Consider the following 18,945-nt stretch of genomic DNA (forward strand, 5'->3'; position numbering starts at 1 on the left):
TGAATGTGCCAGGAGCTGCAGCGGCAGCGGCCGCCTCTGCCTCTGCGCGGCGCGGCCGCCCCGCTCCGGCGCCGTGCGCGGCGGCGGCGGAGCAGGAGCAACTCCCGCTCCTCCCGGCGCGTCCCTCCTCCTGCCTGGCACCGTGTGCCGGCGGCGGGTGCACGGTGACCTTACGGAGCGTGCATTACCTCACAGGTAAATATCAGCTGATCCGCCCCGGCGGCGGCGGGAGCAGGCGGCGGCGGGAGCGCACGGAGCCTTCCCGAGGTAGCGATCCCGACCGGGGCAGCGGGTGCGAGGCGCTGGGCGGGGGGCGCAGCCGCCTGTTGCCCTGTGCCCGTGCGGGGCGGGGGGCGCCGGGGGTTCCCCATCGGCACCGTGGTCAGGGGGTGGGGGGCGGGCTCCGGAGGGTGGGCCAGGCGGGGGGGCAGCCCTCCCTCGTCCCCCACCCTCCCGAGGCCGCCCCGGTGGGGTCGCACGGCGCTCCCGCCTGTCCCCAGGCGCCGCTGAGGCGCTCCCGGCGTGCGAGTGTGCACAGGCATGCGGCACGGCACTCGCTCCTGTCGCCCACCCAGCCGCTCCGTGCAGCAGTCCCGGGGACCCTGGAGACCCCCTGGGGACTCGGTGGGCTGTCCCTGCTCGCCTGCTGTCGCCTCTTGCAGCCGGCTGAGGTAAAAGTGACGAAAGGACGGCGCCCCGCAGCGCAGCAGCGACTGCCTTACCTGTGCGTTCACCGGCTCCTTGGCAAACTTTGGTGCTGGGCGGTGAAAATCTCGATCGTGGCTTGTTCTACACTCCCATGCTAGAGACCAGCTACCACCCAAAGTGAAATACTGCCGGCGACCGCTGAATCGGGTACTTAATCACTGGATCCATTTCCCAGCATGGGTGATGTTTTAGGTAGTACTTTAGTAGTACTTCAGGCGTGGGTAGGAAGCAGTGTGGTCTGGTAATCCTTGATAGTTACTGGTGACCCAGATGTTAAAAGGAGAGATTCACCTTAGGTTCAAGTATATAAGCAGCATCACAAATTTGGTGCTAGTAGGCTTTCAATATATTGTGTTGTGTTTGAAGTTTTGTAACTTGCTATTCACTTCTGAACGCTGTACCTCTGCTTCTCCCCTTGTTTTTTGGGTGTAGAAGTATTTTAATAATGGGGATAAAGGCAAGGATTCTGTGGTTTAAGAGTGTCATTAGCTATGGAGCTGTTTCCATAACTTTTGCCTGGGTACCAGGTTGTGTCTCACACCTGTGACCACCACATGACCAGACTAATAAAATTATGGCAACCAAAGAGTAGTAAGCGCTAGGTTTTTAAGTCACCCTGGTTTCTGGTTGTGAAAGGGTAAGTGAGCATGAGATAAGAGCTATGTCTATTTTAAGTTCATGTCTTTATAGTGCTCCTCAAAAGAGAATGATCCTACTGACACATTTTTGGGTTTCACCTTCCTGTTGCAGTCAAGGTCCTGCATTTATTCAAAGTCTGTATTCATTGCAGTGGACGATTTTGTGGTTTTTTGTAGATTTTGTTTTTCCTTTTTCATAAGACAGAGGTAAATCTCAAAGAACTGAATAAATCTTGCCTTCCTGTAGAAAAGCACACATATAATACCATCTCCTGCCTTGACCTCTCAGTGAGATGTAAGTGCAGTCAGAATGAGATGCTGTCATCTTGCAGTGGTGGTAGTAAATACAAAATTACATACATGTGCCCTCTGCCATCACAAGCAAGTGGATGGTTTATGCATGTAATACTCAGTATGTGTGGCTCCCCAGTGGTGTGTAATCATTTTCACAAGCAGTTTTCAGCGTCTTACTGGCTGTGTGCACCAGGGCCCAGCATGGCAGAACCATGCAGGATCAACCACCGTAGATTCAACTCTGTCTGCAAAGTAGCTCAGGACGCAATCCTGCACAGAAACCTGTAGCAGTGATCTCTGCATTCTAGAGTAACCCACTGATTCTGTGACTAAAAAACAGAAAAAAACCACAAGGTACCTTATGGTAAACTGCTGGATACCAATCCCTTAAGGTTTAGAGCAAGATGAAGGATGAATTGTTTGGTTTGGCTTTGAAGGTTTATAGCTTTATTAATTATTTCCTTGATTTCTACAGTTGTATGCTGTCAGACTGTAGAGTAGATTGTCTCCTCTTACACATTTTGTCCAGTATAAATCCATTCAGAATTGCCTATAAGGGTCAGCACTGATCTAACTTCCATTCCAGGCAAATAATCAGATATAATTGCACTGAAATCAATGAATATATACAGACATGAAGCTGTGAGAAGAAAATGGGCCTCATGGTGTTTTATATTTGTATAGTTGAAAGCCAAAAATAGCTGTCGTAAACACAGCGTGTCCTTTTCGAAGAAACAGTCAATGCCTACCTTAGAGTTGTTCAAAGTTTCTTGTGTTTCAGCAGCCTTGGGTTAGAAAAGTGAAAGCAGCAGTCTTGCAATGAGAACTGTTTCAGAGAAACTTTTTGTTCCAGAGACTAATCTCCTTCTCCTTAATTCCATGTTGTTAATCGTAGTGTGCCCGTATTGACACTACTTACATTTGGAAAGGACTGTTTTCTCAAACAGGGTTCCTTGACTGTTTTGCCAGGTGTACTAGGGTTAATTCCAATGACTATATTTTAAACTGCTGCTCTTTGCATTAATTGTATATATTCCTATCTCTAGGCTTAACAGCAAGATGCAAGTGGTATGGAATGTTACATTCCAATTAGTTTTGCAGTGCAAATGGGGATTATAGTTGATGGGTAAGTCTGACATGTACTGCATGACTTGTCATGTTTTTCCTGGAGAGAGGGGAGTCTTGGGTCTGAGTCACCATGGAAGAACATGGAGCCCCGTAGGCATAAAACTGGTGCAGTGGAGTGATGAGTCAGATCTCTTATCTCGAAATTCTGTATTGTGTGGTATTCATGCATGTGCTGCCTCACATCCATTGTGCACCTAGGCAAGTAACTAATAGGCAGAAAACTCAGCTAATCAGACATCTGACTCGCCTTTTCTTTGCAGAGTTGGTCCTACATCTATGGAAATAGAAGGCTGCTGGTTAGGATCATGTAGGAAATCATGGTGTGTTAACCTGTGGAGCAAACCAGCTCTGCCAGGCTATACCCAGTCATTTATTACATTGTTTCAAGTCCGTGTAATACAACCTAATAATTAAATTTTCACTTTTTGTGCTTTAGAGTTCAACCAGCTTTTTCGGACTTCTGGAACTGGATAAAGCATAGCAGAGTAAGAGCAGTATTGCATTTCCATAGACCCCAGTATTTGTTAAGCTAATGACTTTTCATGAGCATTGCTGTAGAATGTCAGTATTGTTTCTTTTTCCAGAGGAAACTGATGTAACTGCTAAGCTAACGAAAATGATTGATATTTCTTAGAAGTGGTAGCCTCAGAAATATGTTAAACAGCAAGAGGAAAGATTTGCCCACGCAGCTGTTTTTGGAAACAAAACAAAGCCTTACATCAGAGGTGTCTTCACTTAGACACTTACTGTGAACTTCCTTGAATAGCAGTCATTAATAACGCTATCTTCTCAAGCTAATGGAGCATGAAGGTTCCTTGATTTATAATCATTTGGGAGCAGATGCTTGAAATTCTGTCCACTTACACAAACAGCACAAGAATAACACTTTTGCTGAAAATCGGGGGGAGGCAGGGGGGAAATTGTGTGTGGGACTATCAGAATGGCTTGAAGAGTGTAATGCAATGTCTTCGTCTCCAATGTCATTACACAGCTACTGTGTTTGGAAAAAATTGCATGAGGTTTCTGTTTGGAAATCATAGCAGAACATTATTGATCTGTATATTTTTAATCTCCTGTGTTACCATATTGTGATCGCTGCAGATGTTAGTGTTGGTTTTGGGGTAGGGTGTGTGTGTGTTCATGGTCCTGCAGAAAAACCTCCCATCTTCTTACATCGCCTTAAATTGGGAAACTGTTACAATGAAGACATATGGAAAACCATATAGGAAAGATGTGCAAGTTTAGATCTAAATTGTACAAATTCCAATTAAAGTGTAAATGCTTCATCTGTTTTTAAGTTAGATGCATCTATTGTATGCTTAAGATGTACAGACATCTAGCGTCTCTTGTGGAGAAATCAGTGCAGGGAAAGTTTAGTGGTCTCAGCAACTGAGATAAAATGCCAAGCCACTTGTAAGAACTTGGAACTTTCAGTGGTGTTTGTGTGCTGGTGTGGAGATGACCAAATCTGAGACTAATTGCCCTGATGCAGTACACTTCAGTAGAGCCAGGTTTTTGGCCTGCTGCTTAAGACAGATAATGTCTGGAGACATGTGTTTTGTATGGGGCAAAATCCTTCCCTCAATTACAATGACATAAATCCAGTCTTTGTGTATTCTCTCCATCCCACTGAAGAGAGAAGGAGATCACAACTGTTCGACTTACCTATGGCACATCCACAGCTGCTGCTAGGGACTGTGATTGTTTCATGCAGTGCCTTTACTATAAAATGTGCGACATCATCTCTTGGAAGCACTGTGTTTGTACTGATTATGTGAGAAGCACCACTGACAGTTCACATGCCTGTGCATATGGCACAAGGACCCAGAGGGAAATCCTGAGCCTTACCTTTTATTGTACAGAGGCTGCTGCGTTTTTGTAGGTATGCTCTCTCTGTATAGGCAGAGCAGCCTGTAAAGGGAAATACAGCGATTTCTATAATTGTTCAAAAGAGATTACAACTTAACAGAATTCCATCCTGTAACGTACAAAGTACGAAAATAAAGGCTCTTTTCAGTTAAATCTTTCACCAGATTGATGTCAAGAAGCAGTGCAATATCTCTAATGATTTGGTCTTTTTTAATCTTCTTAGCTGGAAGAGATGTCAGAAGAGCCATTCAAAATTGAAGTAGAAGATACATGCGGAATTTCCTCATGTAGTGGTCTGGATGTCTGCTTATTTTCTTAAGAAGAAATTCAGACTTGAGAAGCACACTTGATTTTTTTCTCTTGGTGCTGACAAGCTCTGCCTTGGCTTAGTTGTCTAAAGAGGTAACAGCAATTAAAATGTCATGTGACAGAAATGTGTATAAACTGTTTTGTGATGTAATTATCATAATGTAAGATTTTTCTGACCTGATTAAACTCAGCAGGGGAAAGAAACTTGCAGCATTGTCTCCAGCTTTTCAAAAGTTCAGCTGGGACTTCTTCCTGACCACTAATTCCTCACACAGTGGGTGTGAGTGGAAGTTAATTTAACTGGTAAAACTCCTTCACAGTGAAGTTTGACCATGTTGGTTTAAATAAAAGCATGATATAATTTTGCCCTTGGGCATTCCTGGGGAGCAGAGGAGCTGCTGGTTTAGTGCCAGAATTTGCTTGTCATACTTACGGGTGAATAGACCCATGGAACAGTGAGACCGCATTGAACTGTTCATCTTGGCTCGTGCAGGGAGGCGGAGCTGTGTTTGCATCCTACTTAACACCAGTGAGCGTGGGTAAGCTGGTTCCAGCCATGAGGAATAGCCACATTGAGAGGTTCTAAAGCAGGCTTCTAGTGGTGAAGTTCACAGGTGACAGGAGGAAAAGCAGAAGATAATGCAGCATTTCCTAGCATGTTATTATTGTCACTGAGAGATTAAAACCCCAATGCAAACCATGACCCACCTCTGTCTTCACACAGTGCAAGTGTAAATGTAAAGGTCAGCTTTAAACACAAATGTGAGAGGGTGCAGCGTGTGCAAGATGATCCTCCTTGGAAAAATTTGGGCTGAATTGAAGATCTGATGCATGCAGTTCTGATCTTGACTACAGGTTCCTGGGCAGCTGGAGTTACTCACCAAGTCTGCACGTGCATGGAAGGAGCTGCCTTTTGTAGGCCATTTGTCTATGCCCTTATGCCTCACCAAATTGCCCTGTATAGTGGCTATTTACATCTATTGAGTCATCTCACAATTTCCCTGTTGTACTTGATTGGTGCCAAAGTCAAAGTTAAATGATGGCTAGCCTGTGCTCAGCCGCAGCAGCAGCATTGTCCACCATAATCAGGTCCGCAAAGTAGGCCTGGATCACAGTCTGAAGTACCAGTCAGCTCTCCTCTTTTCTTTCCTCTTTCAAATCTTCTTTGCTTTGGCGTGCGTGCCAATGGTCGTGCTCCCGTGGTGTGCCACACGAACTTGAGTGGCGCTGGGAGGCTTTCTTCCCTGGAGAAAGGAGGGCTCTTGGCTACCCACCAAAGTCCATCACCGCCTGACAGTTCCGCTTTAGTGAAATGGACCGACCAACATCCCGGTGGGCACAGTGCCAGCCTGGCAGATGGGCCTCAATGTGCCCAGCCAGCACAGCACATACATGTGTGTAGATGTAGATAATTGTATGGATGGGCATAATAAATAGGGATCTCTGCAATTTGGAAAAAGCTGCCGAAGTGAACGGCTGAGTACCGAAGCAATGAGCCTGAAGAGAGACTTCTTTTGGACAGGGGGCATGTTAGAGTGCTCAGAGGAAGGATCTGTGCTTTCCTTGTTGCTCTCTGCTGGCAGTTCTGCAGATTATGTAATAAACAAAGGAGGCTATTTAGTCTTTTGAATCTAGGCACTCTTGTAACAACTGGGAATGTGGAAAATGGCACTTCACTGCAGTGAATTTCCTTGCAAACCACTTGGAGCTTGCTACCAGCTCAGGCTCTACCAACACAGTTACTGGTGCAGCGTGAGATCAGTGGGCATTCACGCATACCATACTTTTTTGTTTTGAATTGCTGTTTAAAGTGTGAAATACTGTAGAGAAGAAGAGTTGTGTGGAAATCACCTGCCAGTACAAAATGTACCAAACTTTCTTCGTAGGTCATAGCTTCCGAAATCTTTGTGTAGTTAGCTGGACTCCCTAGCTAAGCCCCTTCCATGGATGGCAGTCAGCTAACACATGCATGCCATACATTACTTGATAGTTAAATACATAGAATTCTTTTGAAGATGTTAACATTAGCTGCATCTCTGCAGAAAGGACATTGGAAAGCTAGGTGATTTGAACTTGTTTGCGCATGGATTTGGTTGCAGAAGTCCATCTCCCTTGAGCCCATTTCCCTAATTTTATAGATGTGATGCTAGAGAATCAGCTGGCCTTGCTGTCTTAGGGCACACAGGTTTCTCGCTTGAAGGTCCAGCTCTCACTAGGAGAGAGAGCACTTGTGGATTGCAGGATGAATAGCAGCATCACATACCCAGCTGGAAATTAACATGGCCTTCTCTTAAAATTCTGGAAGGTCTGTGGATACAGTTTTTTTAAGCTGGTAAGGCAAATCAAGGATCTGTGATTTTTGGCAAAATCCGTAATGAGCTCTGGATACTCTCAGTATAAAAGTAGAGATTCAGCTTTATCTTTCTAGGATCCTTAAGTTAGATTATCTGGAATTACTGGGATAAGAAAAATCTTTTCTCAAATCCTGGAAATAAATGACATTTGCCAGATCTAATATAATCCCTTTATGCTTAACCCGAAGACATGGCAGCTGCCTCTGTGACTCCCAAATCACACAATACTGCTGATTTCTAAGTGCACACAGTCCACAGTGAAATTTTGCAAGCCAGCACATTAAATGCACAGGGACAGACCTAGGTAGTGTGTTTTGGCTTAAAGAACAGGACCAGGCTTTTGTTGGGGACTGACCTACCTGGCAAGGTGTCCAAAATGAGTGTGAGGAAAGCACTATTCTGAAGAGAGGAAATAATGAGGTAATTTCTTAGGGCATGGATTAAAAAAAGCGATTAAAACTTCTGCAGGTTTCAGAGGCAGGTATTTGCTCCTGTAATGGAAATGATAACACCATTCCTGGTCTGGCTATGATGTCTTGACACTTTTATTAACTTCTTATTCATTTTTTGAGGCTTCCAGACATGTTTACCATGTGACTCTGCTCATTTTTTTCCTTCTTAAATATTAACCAGAACAAGTAGTTTAATGGTGGTGTGCACTACTTAATAGGAACTACAGAAATTTTAATCCCCTGTGTTGGAATTCTGCAAGTTTTGACTCATTTAATCCCTCTCTCCTTAGCTCCTATCTACCATTTCCCTTTGTGCAGGCTAGTAGGAATACAGCCTTTAAGTCTCAAGGGGTTTTTATCAGTTTCTTATCACTTGCCTTCAGCTGCTTCTGGTGGGACTTAGAAAAACACAGGTGTAGTCCTTCAAAGGACTGGGAGAGGACAAAGGGATAGGAAAACAGGATGCAGGAGGAGGAGGTGGGTTGTTAAAAGGGGAAGGTGGGATGGAGAAAAATAGTGTATGAAAGAAGAACAAAAATGCAGAAGGGAAGGGTAGAAGAAAAAAAGCCTGAAAATAGCAAAAATAAAAGAAGGAAGGAAAGGAAAGGAGAAAAAAACCCCAACCAAATCATCTGGTGAGAGGGAGGTACTGTGTTAATTAAAATTAGTACATGCTCCAGCTAGGTTCCTTTTCCCTTAACATGACAGAGCACAACTGATTTTGCAAAGGCTTATTTGGCAGAGTCTCATTTGACCTTACAGGACTACTTGCAGGAGGAATTCTCTCGAGAGGACTAATGTCAGCAGTAGCAGGGTCAGTTTGCTGGGTTTTTGAAGCCCACAGACAGGACATTGGAAGCTGAACTGCATCAGGCTGTGCTCTGTATAACCTTCTGCAGAGAAAGACTGTAAGTACTGCAATATTAGTGACTCAAAAAGTAGTCCCTATTTCTCTACACAGATGAAGAAGATTTTAAAGCAGTCAGTGTTTGTGAACACTATGTTTCTTAAAAGGCACGATGCATTTTTTCATGACCTCTGTTTATATAGTCATATCAAGACTCAAATTATTATGGACAACTGCATGTAACTTTTTTGCACAGAAAAGGTACACAATAGCTATTGTACAAGGCAGTAACTTAAAATGCTGCTACTTAGTGCATTTCTCTGCACTAAGCATTAGCCAGTCATCCTTAAGCAGAACAATAGGTTTCACCTTCATGTTTTGGTGAGAAGTATGTTTCATTTGTCCCATTGTAGTGGTCTTTTGTACTTCCACAGGGAATGCTACCTTTCTGATACCCTGGGAGCCCCATATTATCCCTGCTATTTGCATTTACACATAAGTGTTACCTATCTTCATTTTGAAGACAAGCTGGCAGAAAGATAATTATTCTTGCACAATTTGTGGCTTTTTTTTTTCTTCCAGCATATGAAAGCACATAGCAGGGCTTACAAAACTCTCTTGATTTGTTGTAGGCAATCAGACTTTTGATGGTGCACTTAACTATCAGAACAAATTACTTCTTTACCATAAGCTCCGTGCCAAATAATGAATGTAATGTTAGTGGGTTTAGTGAAGCAGTGGGTTATATTACAGTGACTGCAAAGCATGAAAACCTACTGTGTCTTTCTGTCATAAAAAGGCCCTGCCTGTGCTGTAGATCCTGTGAAGAATTTGTAGAGATACTTGAAAGGATAAAACACTGTATAAATTCCTAAAGTTCAAAGAGAAAATACCACTCAGGATAAAAAAGGGAGCTTAGCCCAGCAGCAGCTTAACCATATATGACAGATCTAGTGCTAAGTCCTGCGCCATCAATGCAAATGCTTCTGGAGTTCACCAAGTAGCCAAATGGAAAGACTAGAAGAAAGGCTTTGAGGATGCTGACCTGGGGAGAGGGGCAGAAATAAAAGGCACATGCTTCCTGATAAATGACTCTTATTCTCTGGGCAGGGTGCAAACAGGGAAGGTTTAAGACAGGCACAGCTGGATTTGTATTGCATTTCCTGTGAAAATTACTTTTGAAGGCATTAATCTGTCTTGTTTCTGTGCAAGTATTATGCTATAAATAAAATTGGGAACCATGAAAGTTGGGCATTGTGTTAGAATAAGATAGGGAAAGGTCACACCAGGCCTAATCAATGTTGTTGAGTGTTGAGAGTTAAAAAAAATCATTAGCTACGACCTCCTTTGGTTGCCAAATAATGACGTGAACATTTGATCAAACCTGATCACACTTAGGCTGTGAGGGTAATCAAAAATGCAGTAAGAAGGCTGGTTTAGAGGTCACACTACATCTAGATACTTCCCTTTGACCTTCAATTGCCTCTATAAATGTCCTGGAACCAGCTGTTGCCCTGTCTTGCCAGCTCCACACAGAAACATCCCATATTGCAGTCACGCCTCATGCTGGCCTCCCTCCTTCCCCCTGCAGCTGCTCCTCTGTGCTCTTGTCCTCTACAAGCCCAAGGATCCTTCCCTGTCCTGCACCCTGGATTTAAGCTGCTCTGTCTTAACCACTGCTGCACATTGACTGTGGATGGCCTGTGAACATGCAAATCATCTCAGGAATTATTTGCACTGGTTGTCACACAGAGCGACACAAACCCTGGTGGCTTCGGCAGGTTGCTGTCACTGTAGATGTGCAGGGACAGCTTGTATGGTATCCGAGGAGAAGAATGGCACAACAGCATTTTAGCAGCTCTGCTGGTACCAGGTTTCAGACTTTTTACCCAGTGCTCAGTCTTGTTTCAAGTAGTGAAGGTTGTATGTTGTGATGTGTATGAAGTGATGTATCTGAAAGACCTTAATGTTAAATAAAATGAAGTGGACACATTCCATGCTAAGTGCAGTCCTAGGAAAGTAGGTGTGAGGTTGTAGTCCCTGCTGTGAGATGAACTTTTTTGTTACAGGCCATGTTGTGGCTTTCTGGCCCTTGCTGGTGACCACAGAGGTAGAAATGGTTCATACTGCTTTTGTTTATTCATAGGAAAAGGAAGAAAGATGGAGCTGCATCTCTGTTCTGAAGCTAAAGTATAGGCTAAAGGTATTCTTTTTTCTCATGGATTTAGGGTTTTTTTAGGAGACTGCAGCAGTGTGTTCTAAGCAGTCACAGGAGCTTTAATGACAGCTGTTTTGCTTGAGAGCCTGTATCTGTCAGTGTCTGTAACATGGTTTGATGTAATCCTTCGGATTTCCTCATGTTTAAAAAAGCTGCAGAGTCTCCTTTGCCTACCAAAACACATTTAACAGTTGAAATTTTAGCAGTGAATATTTCTAAAACCTGCCATTTTGTCCATACTGTGTTTGATGATCCTATGTTTATGTATTTTTACTACATCTCTCACCTTAATCTGGACATGTTAAGGACATGGATGAAGAAAATAGGGTAGTTTGGAAGAAAAAGAAACAGAAATAAAGTAATACTAGCAGAAACCTCAGTAGTCCCATATGCCTATGCCATTTGCTGCTCAAAACCAAGGAAAAAGATTTCAAAACAAAGTTGTCTTTCAGAGCAAATCTTATGCCTATGAATCAATGTCATCTTACTACTCAGGTGTTGAGAAGGTTTGTCCTTGAAGCCCAGATTTCCCTTACATACACTGACGTGTGTTTTGCAAGACCTTGGAATTACACAACGGAAGGAGAGCTGGAAGCTGCTGCCAGAGCTACAAATGGTCACGGTTATCTCATGAACCTTCAGTTCCCTGAGCTCTGGGATGCAGATGGGAGCCCTGGGGCTGCCGGCAGGGCACTGCTGGAGTGGCTGCCCCTTTGGCCAGGTGGGGAAGTGCAGGTGTACCACTGCAGGATGCAGATGTTAGCCTTCTTTTGACATCAGCAGCTAGGCTGTAGCTGTAGCTCACCTCCCTTTTTTAAATTTTTTTTTTCCCCAAAATGCTGGACATTTTCTCTAGCAGGAGTGCTTGAGAGGGGACGGTATTGACTGATGCAGTGGGTCCTGTGGCTGCCTCCTCGCTCAGATGCAGAGGAGAGTGGGGATATAGGACCTGACCTTAGCACTCCTGAGCTGGCTGTTAGGAAACCAGCCAGGGCACTTAAATTAACTGCTGGTTTTTTGTCAGGGGATTCTCTGTGGCCTCTGCTTAACAGAGAGAAAAAATGATGTTGTCCCATTGGTATTAAAATTTACATCCTAATTTGTTGAAACCAACATGCCAAGCTACAAGGAAACTTGTTTCATGAGATTCAGTTATCCAGTATTACCAGCATCTAGCTGGATGGCTCTCAGTGGGTTTTGGGAGGGGAGAAAAGGTGTTTGTTTTTTTATGGTGGTATTCTTCCTTTCCTTGCTTTTCTTTGTTTTAACTTCTTTCTGCTGAAATGGCAGCAAAGCTTTCATGTTGTTGTAGTTAGCTCTTCACACATCTATTTCCACTTAAGGAGTGCAAGATACTGGGCCAATCTACATTTTTTTCAACTGGTCTTCAAACAGAGTAATCAAGAACAATGTGTTGCTTTGTTTGCAAAACCCCAAACCAAAAGTTTATCGCTTCCTTGTCTCTGGCAGCCTCACAGCAGTGGAACTCCCTGGACCTCTTGCTGTCTGCTTGGCCAAGTCCAAAAAATCCCTTGTTAACATGGGGTTAAAAATTCATTAAGAATATATTTGCTCTTTATGCTTTACCTCAAATTGTATTCTACTTTTATTTGGAAAGAGCACATCAACGATTGGGACATAATTTAGGAAGATATTCTAAATGGTGTTACAGTGTTTAAAATGAAGCTCCAGCATATGCTCATACACAGTCCTTGAATTATCAAAACATTTGTTAGTGCTTGTTATGTGAGCAGTGTGGTTGGAAGCTCAGACCTTGAAAAGGCCTTTACTATTTTTTTCGCAGCTTATTTTTCAGATTTTATTCCTTTTGTTTCCTTTTATTTTCGTTTTTAAAGAAGATGATCCTCCCCTACCTTGCAAGAGCTGAGTGTTTGATGTGACTTTGTTTTGGAAAATGGTAACACCCACTTGCATATTATTTGTGAATTGTCAATGTCATTAGATATTAAGGTGTTTAGCTTGATTTGGAAATACCAGGTTCTGTTCTGTGTTGTCTGTGCATCTGTATTAAGAGTTTCCTAAATGTTGTGTTTTTCTACTTGGTAAGTATTCCTAGCAGCAACTCCCACAGCAGTTCCTTCTAAAACTTCAGCATTTGTAACTGTACTGTTACCATTGGGTTTTTCAATATTCTGTTTTTAAATCTCCCTTTTAAAAACAAAATACATGGAGCAGTTATCAAGAAATGTAGCAAAAAACCTACCCTAGCACCTAAGCCTTTTAAGCAAAATACAAAGCAGTACAGCTAATCTGTGCCTTCTCATACAAAGGGAGAATGTAACACACAATCTAGGCTGTAGATCCTTAGCTCCAGAAATTCATACAGCTGCAGTAAAGTCACTCTTAAGGGAATCTGCTATGACTGTTCCCTGTGTGTTTCCTGTGAAGAATCCAGTGTGTGCCCTGGGGCAGGATCAAACCACAGCTGCACCAGAGATGGGAAATAGGTGCCTGAAAGTATACAGACATGCATGTCTGCAAAGGTGAGGCAACAGGATTTCTTAGCATATTGGGGAGAGTTGGTGAGGGAAGAGCCAAAAAAAAAAAAAAAATGGAATGAACAACAGGCTTTCTGTAATTACTTGTAGAGCGTATCGCAAAAACACAACTGCAAAGAGTAAGTCAATGTCCTAAGAACCAGGATTGCAGTGGTCAGAGTCCCTTTCAAATGGTGTGGAGTCCATGCCTGCCTTAATCCCAGAGAGACTTGTTGCGGTAGGTGGGGATATTTTGAAATCCAGGAATTGTTCTCTTCTTCTCAGTGACCTGACTGAGGATGAACACCTTTCCCATTTGTAACTGAAGCACATTAAGTCAGCTCATATGTCAGCCGGCGTCTCACTGTGTGGCTTTTAAGTTCCAAAGACGTGGGAGTTCGTCCATTGTTTTATTTTACCAGCCATATTTATTTTAGTATTTAACTATTGCATTCCCAGATAACACTGGTCACTGCTAAAAGTAATGATTTTTTTTTTCAGATTTAAGTGTTTTTAATAACACTGTCAAATAACAAATGTTTCTATTTCTGTCAGTACACCTCCTTTTTAGCTCTTGCAGCACAAGTAGGAAAATATGCTATCATGAAAACTTTGGGAGCTGATATTAGAACTGACTTTCTGTGGGAACATTTGTGTGCAATCCCAGGTGGTTTAGCATGACTGAGATGCCAAGTTAGCCCCTGGGTGCAGAGGGAAGGCTTCAAGGCCAAATGATAAGAAGCTATATCCTTCCATGTTTTGTACACTTACATCCTCCTTTTTTCCTATCTGAGCGCTTCAGATGATCAAAATAACTGGCAAACATTTTTTCGTGTTTGTTTTTAAAGTGGTCTTAAACTGACAAGACAAGAAATCCTTAGACCAAAGGACAGTATTTTTGAGAAGGTTGCAAATGTCTGAAAGTGGAGACACAGAATATATTTACCTCATCCGTGATTTTACTGCCATAATAAGATTTTTTTTTTTGCTTTGCTGCATACACCAGGACTTTAAGATTATGCTAGCTTATGCTGAGCTAAATCCAGATATGGGATTTGGTTGTAAAATGTACAAGGAGAGGTTTGTGTCTGCAAAAAGTCCCTACAATCCCCTTTCCATGAGAGGATATTAGTGGGTTGAAAGGAATCCATTGCTCACATTGTCCATGCAATCCTGGCTGAATTAATTGTGACCTTGCTTTACACACCCCTGCAAGGCTCCTGAGGAGCCATGGGGTAACTTTGCTGGGCTTCTTCCAGATGGCAGTGTCCTTTCCCTGCAGGTATTTTGGTTGTGTTGACCAGAAGTATGCAAACATGTCGGTGAGTGATGCTCTCCTCCGCTTTGTGCTTCTCCGCCAGGCTGTCCGCGTGCAGGGGCTGCAGGACAGGCACCTCCTGAGCCCGGACAGCCCACACCAAAGGTCACCCACCCATGCTCTGCGTGCTCCTGAGCAAACCCTCGTGCTCCCCCTCAGCAGGAGCATCCACAATGGCTGGAGCTTAACTACTATCATTTGGTGATTCATTTGCAGTGCGTATTTTCTAAAAATTGCATAGCCTCTTCTCAAAAGCAAGGCGAAGAAAAAAGCAGCTGTTATGAAAAGAGAGGAAGAAAATCTCACACATACAAAACACAAGAGCTTTAAAGAACCAAACCCACATTGTTTGGGGAGGGGAAAAGACCCAAAATTTGCCATGCATTATCTTTGAAAAAGATCAGAAAGATTTTTGAGGTGCTGTTGATGTTTTAGACAATTGACAGCTATACCGGTGAGTCTAATAACATACAGATTTAAAATCAGTTCTAACTTACATTTCTTACTTTTGTGGGTTTTCACAGAGAACAAACCAGGAAGTTTTTCCCTCTTGTAAAAAGATGTGATTTAATATTCAGTACTAGTGAATTTTAGACATGTGATACTGATACTGAAATAAACACTTCTTTCTAAGTGGTCTAAGAAGCATCAGAACAGACCAGTCCAACTTCTATTCTATCAATGAATACAGAGAGCAATTTCATTGTGCCTCTCTTTATTCTAGCCCAGCTTACATAGAATTTGATTAAAAAAGCAGAAAATTGACATGACTGAAAAAAAGAAAGAAAAAGTTAATCTTCAGTGCTATGGAATGTTTTGTTAGAAGCTTTTGCTTTCTGCGTAAATTGATCAACAAAAAACTGTAGCCAAACCCAAAACTTCTCATTCAGATATTTTAAATGTTTCATTTAAAAATTTTTGATCAAAAGATTTTCATGTTGCCAAATTCATTGTTTTCTTTACCTCGGTCTGAACTTTTTTTTTTTCCTTCCTGAGCCACTGCAGTACTTCATCCTTTCTGTCTCCTACTGTGTCAGGTTTCCCAGCCTGAAGATACTTTTTTTCTTGGCATGTCATCAGTAAGCAGCTTCTGTGCCCAGTGGGGAGGTTGTATTTTGCCATCCAAAAGCAGCTCCATAGTCCAGTCTACAAGACACCAAAATTAGAAATCCGCTGAGATCCTCCAGCAGCCCAGAGAGACACAGATTATCCCAAAACAAAAACACTCAGTCTGTTTTGAAAGTGATGTATTTTCTCTGCATGAATTAAACTTGGCTTTTAATGAAGTACTTCATTTGATTTTGCTGATGGAAGATTTCAGTTTTCAGCTCAAGTTAAAGCACTTCCGTGCTAAAATTTCTGCTGTTTGGTTTTGTTCTCGTGACCAAGTCTCTTCCAGTTCTCTCTTATCTTTGTTTGCATGGTTTGTAACTGGGAAATAACCTTGTTGTAAAGGCTTTTCTTCTGGGATGCATTCCCTGTTCTTACAAGCAGGGAACTATGGAACCAGTATTCTTTCTCAAAGTGGAAGAAACATGTCAAGGTCAGATGATAAATTTCCTTGCAGACTAATACACAGATTTATGTTGAAGGTCCTGACCATCTTGAAACCCAGTGAAACAAAAATTCCTGCCTGTGTGTGTATTTAAGGAATAAGCCATGGATGAGTCATGAATGCAGCATTACTAATGACCCTACCCACACCACAGCTGCTGAACCTTTCTGCAAGGCAGACCTCCCCCAGATGCCAAGAACACCTCATCAGTACTCTCTGTGTCTGATGGTCTCTGACAGGCTTTCAAAGCTGGCCCCCACCTTCTAGCTGAAGAGACTATGTAGAATCCCAGAAAAAAAATCTGTTCCCTGCCCCATGGATGATATGACCCACCCACGTCCTTCCCTTGGCCTCACCTCCTGGTTGATGAAATCTCTCAACCCTCCAGTAATCCTTGTAGCTCTGAATTCACCTCTAAGTCAGGAAGCTGCAGCAGAGAATCGCTGAATGAGTGAGTGAATGCATGCAAATACATGTAAACAGAAATATGTGAAATTACATGTGGTAATTTGTGCAATCTTAATAGTCTGCCTATATGTCTATTAGCATTTTCTTTGATGGACTAGCTTTCCTTTGGCATACTTTTTTAAATTACTTCTGTAAAGGCATTTTATGAAAGTAAGGTAGGGATAGTTCAATGTTGTTTTAGAATAGGCTAAAATCCTTTTGTGGCTCTTCTTGTTAAACAAGCAATTTTTCTCCCAGGGCAACAAAATGTGAGTTGAAAGTAGGATGAGAGCAATTAAGATCCAAGAAGGGGTGTGTATAGAGCTAGGATTAAAGAAAGCTGAAAAGCAAAATTTCAGCTGAAAAAGAAAAGACTGATAAATATATTGAAATCTTTTGATGGCTGCAAAGTATGTATAAGGGCAGTTAATTTAATTTCAACTTTTGTTTTAACTGCCAGTTTACTGCAGATGAAAATTTTGATTTCATCCTGAAGAACATTTTGGGGAATGGTATTTCTTCTGCCCCTGAATGTGACTGGCAAAATAAATATGAAAGATTTGCCACATGAATGTGACTTCTCTCTGTTTTCATTAAATCTAGATTTAATATATTTTTTCTTTTTTTTTTTTTTTTTAATGAGATCTGCAATATTTTGCTTTACTGTCTGGCTACTGTTGTGTCTTCTTTTGGGCCATTGCAAGCCCTTTTATTAAAAACAAGCCATTTTCATAAGAATCTCGCTGCTTCCCAGTTTGGAAACCTGTAGATGAGAGCTGCTGCCTTTTAAGCCTTGTGCTGTCTCACAGTGGTGCCAGGAGGAGAGCTTACTGTTGGATTGCTCCCACTCTCCCACTGCTAGAAGCTACTCATCTCTCTGAATGGAGGCACCTAAAGCTTTCAGAGAGTTGCTTCTCAGTGGTTCTTTAGGTGCTTGACCTGATAGATGCTTCTTAGAGCTGCTCAGTCTGCTGCTGCATACTTCGAAAAGTGAGAGGGTTTTTTTGATGGAACTTGATTGGATAAAATGTTGTCTTGCTGCCATGTAAATGAGCAGTTCTGAGAGATTTTTAGTGGTGAATTGGAAGTATGATCTCAGAAACTTTGGGCTTCAGGCTCTTGCTGGCTTCTCCATGAGGGTGATGGAATTCTGAAGCCCTGTTTCAACACTACCAGCTCTCAGAATACTGGTGCTTTTTTGAGCCAGTACTATGATTTCAGGGTGATTTGTGTTGATAGTCTCCATTTTCTTTTGAAAACAGTTAGTATTAAAACATTTCTTTTTTTAATTTGGAATTAGATCAGGCTCCAAACAATCTCATCTGAAACAGTTCAGTAGTGCTATACCATAGACCTGTTTGATGTCTAGGGCTTAATAAAGTAATTTTTACCAGTTTGGAGTAGGAGTTTGGATTAGAGTTGCCTGTGCAGTAGTATCCCTTAGTCTGAATTAATTGATTCAAAAAAGTGCAGGTCAAGTGCACAAATCTACTTTGTGAGCAAAGATAATGGATTTTCAGTTGAGGTGCTGGAGATACAAGCCAATTTACCATCAGCATATGCTTATTAGTGTTTTTCATGCTTATGTTGAAAATCATTGTGTGATTTTATTCCTTTCTCTTCTAGCTTGTGTATCTGAAAATGGGAATCATGTTGGTTTTCAAGCAGTGCTGGTTGTTCACTGAGCATCCAAAATCAAAAATTAATAATAGTATTTTAGAAAATAAGTGAAAAATCACTGCTAGCTCCTCCTTGTGAGTTATGTTGTGAATGGGATGGTTTGCATTGCAGAAAGTTACAATGTGTATTTGAAAATTTTTTCCAAGAAAGAAAAGCTGAAAACAAGTTCAGCCAGCCAATGTGCTGGGTTTCATTCTGCTTTTATCTTCTGCTCCCACAACAGGAGGAAGTATTTGTAGTTAATCATGTTCTTCAATATTTGACAAAATATAAATCTGCTGTGACTTCCAGAGTTAGCTGAGGATGGATTACAAGTCAAGGAACAAGAAGAGCTGCCACACATGGTGGGAGTAGTATGGAAAAGTTTAGTGCAAACTTGCATCCATATCATTACTCATCTATCAGTATTCACAAACATGAATTAAAAATATAACAGATATATTGACAGGTATCCTAGTAGAGGCTTTCAATTTTCAAAAAAGTTTTTTTAATTCCTTTTGGAAATACTTTAAAAAATTTATAGTTCTCATTGTCCTTTCAGCTATAATTAATTATAATAATTATAGCTGGGGACACAGATATTCAAGAACAGATGTGACTAGGACAAGGAGTCTACGGCAGCAATAACTT

The 18,945-nt window shown here is 42.0% G+C and overlaps 1 protein-coding gene across 1 annotated transcript in view; it reads left to right on the plus strand.

Annotated features, from left to right (window-relative positions):
- Positions 1-27: 27 nt before the first annotated feature.
- The window catches only part of DTNA (dystrobrevin alpha), a 221,049-nt gene continuing 202,131 nt past the window's right edge, over positions 28-18,945 (plus strand). Inside the window, exon 1 of the mRNA XM_041412835.1 lies at positions 28-195. The gene's annotated coding sequence lies outside the window, so the exon portion shown is untranslated. The remainder of the gene's footprint in view (positions 196-18,945) is intronic.

This window comes from Onychostruthus taczanowskii, unplaced genomic scaffold (assembly GCF_017590055.1).
Source record: "Onychostruthus taczanowskii isolate IOZ18803 unplaced genomic scaffold, ASM1759005v1 scaffold4, whole genome shotgun sequence".
In the NCBI taxonomy this organism is placed as follows: domain Eukaryota; kingdom Metazoa; phylum Chordata; class Aves; order Passeriformes; family Passeridae; genus Onychostruthus; species Onychostruthus taczanowskii.